Source organism: Sus scrofa, chromosome 3 (genome assembly GCF_000003025.6).
Source record: "Sus scrofa isolate TJ Tabasco breed Duroc chromosome 3, Sscrofa11.1, whole genome shotgun sequence".
In the NCBI taxonomy this organism is placed as follows: Eukaryota; Metazoa; Chordata; class Mammalia; order Artiodactyla; family Suidae; genus Sus; species Sus scrofa.
The window spans coordinates 3,547,037-3,553,485 of NC_010445.4; the positions used below are offsets into that span (position 1 = coordinate 3,547,037).

Genomic DNA, 6,449 nt, shown 5'->3' on the forward strand with positions numbered 1-6,449 from the left:
GTGAACAACCCACATCACTATCAACGAATGGGCTGATTTTTTTTTTTTCCCACTGTGGTATTTTCATACAGTAAGGGGGTGCGTGGCTGATCCATGCCACGGCTTGGCTGGACCCCCAAACCCTGTGTGTTGTGTGAGAAGCCAGACACAAAAGACCACATCATGTGTGATTCTGTGTGTGGGAATTTGGTCGACAAGGAAAAACTAGCGGGGAAACCAGATCAGTGTTTGTCTGAGGCTGGAGGCCAGAGGGAGGATTGACGGCAGATGGGCCCGAGGGAACTTTTTGGGTGACGGAAATATTCTGAAACTGGATCGGGGTGATGCTTGAACAGCTGTGCCATCCTAGGAGAATCCATCAAACTGTTCGCTACAGTGGATGAAGTTTGTGGCATGTCAGTTATACCTCACTTGGGGTAAATTGTCCCTCGGTAAGGTTGTTAAAACATGAAACTCAAAAAAAAAAAAAAAAAAGTGTTAGAAGATCCAAACACTGGCCAGGAATTGTATAGTAATAAAGCTTGATTCGGATGTTTTACGGATGATAACACTGCAGGTGGTGTTTTTTCAAGCCAGCTCTTATCTTTGACAGATGCGCACTGAATTATGGGAAATGATATATAATGCCTGAGAAGTGTCTCAAAATAGGAGAGGATTTGGGAGCTTAGAGATGAAGCAGTGGCTGAGCACACACGGATCCCTGTTGAAGCTGGACGCTGGTTCGCTGGAGGTTTGTTTTAGCATCCTGTCTTCTTTCGTATGTTTTCAAAGTTCCCATATTAAAAGTTTTCAAGGATAAACGTAAGAGGCGTTTTTAAAATGCTGCATTGAGAACAGATGCTGACTCACAGACACTGAAAAACGGATGGTCTCCGGAGGAGGCGGTTTGGGGGGTGGGGGGATGTGCTTGGGTTGTGTGTGGGATGGAAATCCTGCGACCTTGGATTGCGATGATCATTATATAAGTACAGATGTGATAAATTCATTTGAGTAATTAAAAAAAAAGGTAAAAAATCAAATCAAAGCAAATCAAAGGCGGCTTTGGCTGAGTTCTCTGCGGGTCCCTGACGGAATGCAATTGGAATGAGGCGGACCGCTTTTTGTTTGCTCAGCAAACCCGCCCCCGCGCCTCCCGGTCACCACACTGTGCTTCGCGGACCGCCAGCCCTGCAGGGGGCGCTGCAGCCCACCTTCCCGGCCCGCCCTCTTGGCGCCTGACCCCCCCTTCGGCCCAGGCCTGGGCGCAGACCCTCGCTAGAGCCCGCAGCTGCTTTGGGAGGGGGGCTTCCAGTCGTCTAGGGAATGATGCAAGGCGGAGGAAAGCTTGGAGCTGGTTGATCCCCGTGGGGCGCATGCCGGAGGCCAGCCTTGGGGCTTTTGCGGCTACATCCCCAGGGCCGCTCTGCCTCCAGCCCTTTCTGAATCCTGGATCTCGGCTCTCTCCAGTTCTGTGAACCACCCAGCACCGTGCCAGGACGTTTCCTTCTTGTTTAGGTTGGCCCGGGTTCGTTTCCGCGGCCGAAAACCCGAGCACCGGGTGGAAGCGACAGCTCAGCTCGCCGAACATTCCGTGTGCTCGATCGCCCCTCGGCGATCCAGCCGTAAACACAGACCCCCTTGGACTTGAAATTTTCCACAAGGTGATCAGATAACTAAAGAGGAAGGAATACACTGATAGAAGGACGCCAGATTGAAAGCCGCGCCCACGTGCTGCTAAAACAAGAATTCGGAGGTTGTGGTCATTAAGACAGCAGCATCTGTTGGGACCAAGAAAGTTAAGTTGGTTTATATAGCAGCCTTGTCCCACAGAAGTAGAATATAAGCCGCAAATGTGAGACAGGGGTAATTTTTAAGTTTTCTAGTAACTGCCTTAATGCAGTAAAAAGAGGAGTTCCCGTGGTGGCTCAGCGGGTTATGGACGCCGCCTTGTCTCTGTGAGGATGCAGGTTGGATCCCTGGCCTCCCTCAGTGGGTTAATGATCCCTTGCAAGGTGCCACCTAGATCGCAGATGTAGCTTCAACCCGGTGTTGCTGTGGTGTAGGCCGGCAGCTGTAGCTCCAGTTCAACCCCTCGTCCAGGAACTTCCATATGCCACAGGTGCAGCCATTAAAAAAAAAAAAAAAAAAAGGTAAATTAATTTAAAAAGAAATAGATCAAATTAATTTTAGTAGTGTATTTTATGTAACCCAATATATCCAAAATATTGTCAGTGTGAGGAGTTCCCTGGTGGCTCGGCAGGTTAAGGGCCTGGCAGTTGTCACTGCTGTGGCTCTGGTTACTGCTGTGACGTGGGTTCAGTCCCTGGCTGGGGAACTTCCACATGTCTCAGGCACAACAAAAGACAAAAATAAAGAAACAAAATATTATCCTTTCAAACTCTAACCAATATAAATATGTAAAATACTGTTAGTAACATTGTTTTGTTTTGTTTAACCACTTCTTTACAATTGATGCATTGTGTATTTTACACCGGCTGCACCTCTTCCTGTGGCTGAGTCCTGTTTCCATTGGTCAACAACTGGACATTATAAAAGGGCTGGAAAGGCTTCCTCGGGGGTTTCTGCATGTGTTTAGGACCGTGTCACCTTAGAATGGCCATCCCTTCTCCCCGGCTGCAGCCTCAGTTGTACCAAAGGCTCCCAACCAAGGATATGAGCCCTGGTGGCTCATCAGCCTGGGATGGGTTTTGTCCACGTTGGGGACCCGACCCTGTGAGGATACCACTGGCTACTCGGAGAGCCTGACTCCAAGCAGCTGATTTCAAAGCCCGGCGTGCCCCCGTTTTCCTGGCGTGCCACTCACGGGCCCGTCGGACGTCTCTCCAGAGGAGCTGGCACCTGAGCTCTCAGAGCCCCGAGCTGTTCACAGTGGAAATGGCAGCACAGAAACCTTCACAGAGAAGCAGAAACAACTGCAGAAGCCCCGCTCGGAAGGACCTCCGCTGCCAGTCCTGCACGCGGGTGCCGAGCTGGCATCGCGCCCAGCCACGCAGGGAAAGGGCTGAGCAAGAAGACTCAAAACTCTTCTTAGATCCGCCCCCCCACCCCCCTGAGACGTGAGGTCCCAGGGCAAACCGCTGTCCCCAGTTGGAGGGACAGACGGGCCCATGAAGCTCACCACTGCGGCAACAGGAGAACCAGAATCGCAGGGGACCCTGCCAGCGGGGAGATGGAACATTCCCAGGGCTTCACCACAAGAAGCCTGCCGGGATTTCACAGTGCAGACCAGGAAGCCCCTGCCCCCAGCTTCCTTCCCTCAGCGGCGGAAGCAGGCCCCGTGCCTTCTTCCCTGGCTGCGCAGAGTGGGGGGGCTTCTGCGGAGCTGGCCCTCAGGCTGGGGGGTCTTTCCTTATTTCCATGTTCTTACAAAACACTGCTCATTTCTTGGGGGCAACAGGAACGAGTCTCTCAGAGTCCCACAGCCCCCCTGAGCCCCCAGCAACCCGAAGCCCATTTCACAGAAACCGAAACAGGCCCAGAGGCCAAAGAGCTTGTCCCAGGTCACAGAGCTGGGGAGCAGTGCTGCAGGCTCCCCTTCCAGGCCCTTTCATGCCGCTTTGCCTTAATGTGAGTCTTCCTGGCTCAGGAGGCCAACCTCAGAAGATGCAGCCGTGGAGTTCCCATCGTGGCACAGTGGAAACAAATCTGACTGGGAACCATGAGGGTGCAGGTTTGATCCCTGGCCTCACTCCGTAGGTTAAGGATCCGGCGTTGCCGTGAGCCGGGGTGTAGATTGCAGACGCGGCTCGGATCCGATGTTGCTGTGACTGTGGTGTAGGCCGGCAGCTACAGCTCGGATTCGACCCCTAGCCTGGGAACCTCCCTATGCTGCAAGTGCGGCCCTAGAAAGCAGCCTTGCCACCGTTTTGATGCAACCTCGTGAGAGACGCCGAGCCAGCGCTGCCCAGCTGGGTCACCCCCAAATTCCTGAGCCCCGGAAATGGTGAGAGGTGTTGGAACCCTTACACAGCAGTCAATGAGTAACACACAGAGCCTCTTTTTTCCTGCACGCCCACACCCCTGTGCTCTCTCCAGAGTGGTTTTCATCCAGGCTTTGTTTGAACAAGTTTCCTGTGCTGTTGGAGTTGGACATACCTTTTCCTGAACTGGGGTTTAAGAAACATGGATGGGAGCTCCCCCTGGGGCTCAGCAGCTTAAGAACCCAACCTGATGTCCAGGAGGCTGTGGGTTCAGTCCCTGGCCTTGCTCAGTGGGTTAAGGATACAGCGTTGCTGCAGGCTGCCGTGTAGGTGGAAGATGTGGCTCGGATTTAACCCCTGGCCTGGGAGCTTCCATGTGCCACGGGTGCAGCCATGAAAAGAAAAGAAAAAAAAAAGAAAAAACATGGATGAGTTTCATGATAGGGTGACATGGTGGTGGCTGGGGGAGCCTGAGGACCCGGGGCCACCTCTCTTGGCGTTGGAGGCTGCACATGGAAGTGTTTCTTGGAGGCTGATTCTGTGTGTCCGTATCTGTCTCTCTCTCTTGCAGCCATACAAAGGTGCGTCCTGCTCAGCAGTAGTCAGAGGCCCATCGTCTTGCGCTGTGACACCCCAGGGACCCAGGGAACAGACAGGAAGCGGTGCTGGGGGCGCAGGAAGGGTCCGAGGAGGATATCGAAGCAGCAGGAAGTGACAGCCAGCAGGCAGGAAGAGGAAGGGGAAGATGAAAAGACAGAGGCAGCCTGGCTTCCCCGGGCACTCGCCAAAGACTGCACTGAGCGCCAGCCAGGCCCTCAAAGATGCAAGTGGGGACCAGCAGCTTGCAGATTCGAAGGCTTCTCTTCTCAGCGCCATCCGCCAACCTTCAGACTCAGCCAGCGTCAGCGTCGGCGTCGAGGGGTTTCCATCAGATCCTGGCTCCTGATGGGACTCTTTGTCCTGCTGCCCCGCCCTTACCCCCCAGGAGCAGGTGGCCGAGCGAGGACCCCTTCTCTCGAGGCAGGAGGGGGACCCCGTCAGTGCTTCCTTTGTGGGTCTTGCCCGACGTGGGGGGGATGAAGGGAGGAGGGCGCCGAGGTGCCCAGCCACACCCCACCCCCACCCTCAGAGCAACAGGGCCGCTAGAACGTTCTGCAGTGACAGGAGGGTTCTTCATTCATCTGCAGCGACCAGGAGAATAGGCATTAGCCTCGCGGATCTCCAGATGCGGCACCTGAAATACGGCTCGGGCCACATTTCAAAATAAAGCATTTAATGGGGCTTCAGTTTAATGAGAGTATACATGTAGAAAACCAGATACGACGGCTGGCTTCTGAATTGGAGCGCCCGGCTCCCCATCCTTGTTTGGGGTCTCTAATTACAGTCTCTCTAGAACTTTCTGTTTAACCAAGGTAGATTTACACAGTATAAAATTCAGTCTTGTCTGTGCACAGTTCTGCTCTTTTTGACAAGTACGTGGAGTTGTATAATTGCCACCGCAGTCATCACCTCCCCCCCAAGATCCCCACATGTCATTTTGTGGTCAGCCCCAGACCTCCGGCCCCTGGAACCACTTGTCTCTGTCTCTATAGTTTTGCTTTTGCCAGACTGTCCTATAAACGAACGCATACACGACCAGTTAGGGGTCCCCCGTGTTGTTCTCTGTTGTCCTGTGTCTGTGTACCCTGCTTTTTTTTTTTTTTTTCCTTTTCTTTTTAGGGCCGCGCCTGCAGCATTTGGAAGTTCCCAGACTATGGGTCAACTCAGAGCTGCAGCTGCCGACCTATGTCACAGCAGCACCGGATCCTTAACCCACTGAGTGAGGCCAGGAACTGAACCTGCATCCTCATGGATACTGGTTGGGTTCTTAACCTTGTGAGCCGCAACGGGAGCTCACCCTTGCTCCTTTTTTTTTTTTTTTTTTTGGTCTTTTTAAGGCTGCAGCCACAACACACAGGGAGGTTCCCGGACTACGGGTCAACTCAGAGCTGCAGCTGCCGACCTATGCCACAGCCACAGCAGCACCGGATCCTTAACCCACTGAGTAAGACCAAGGATTGAACCCCAAACCTCATGGTTCCTAGTCGGATTTGTTAACCACTGAGCCATGACAGGAACTCCCAATTCTGGTTCTTGAATGGCTTTGTCTTGCCCCCTTTCTGGCCTTCTCTGTTGAAGCTGTCAGTATTTCCAAAGGCTCCCAGTTTAAAGAGAAAAGGACTCACAGGTCAAGTGGGTGTCAAGGTTGCAAGGTCATTGTGAGTCAGCTCTGTGAGCACCTGCCATTATCACCATCCAGGTTCTTGCTGTTCAGGAAAAGAATTGTCCAAGTCTGTCAGTCTGCGCAGAAGCCTTCACACTGAATAGTGTTGGGCCTGAGAGGCCTGGAAGCCTAGATGTCCCTCTTGATACCAAACAGACCTGTCCTTAAAAGTGAGACATTCAGATGAGCCAGAGCAAAGAACTTTGGCGGTTGCATGTAAATCTCCCTCTTTAAAAAAAAAATTGTGGGAGTTCCTGTCGCGGCTC

General features: G+C 52.8%; 1 long non-coding RNA gene across 1 annotated transcript; it reads left to right on the plus strand.

Annotated features, from left to right (window-relative positions):
* LOC102159434 lies at positions 479-5,555 on the plus strand. The gene is made up of 2 exons (XR_302046.3): positions 479-730; positions 4,492-5,555. It is a non-coding gene; the product is annotated as an uncharacterized LOC102159434 (long non-coding RNA).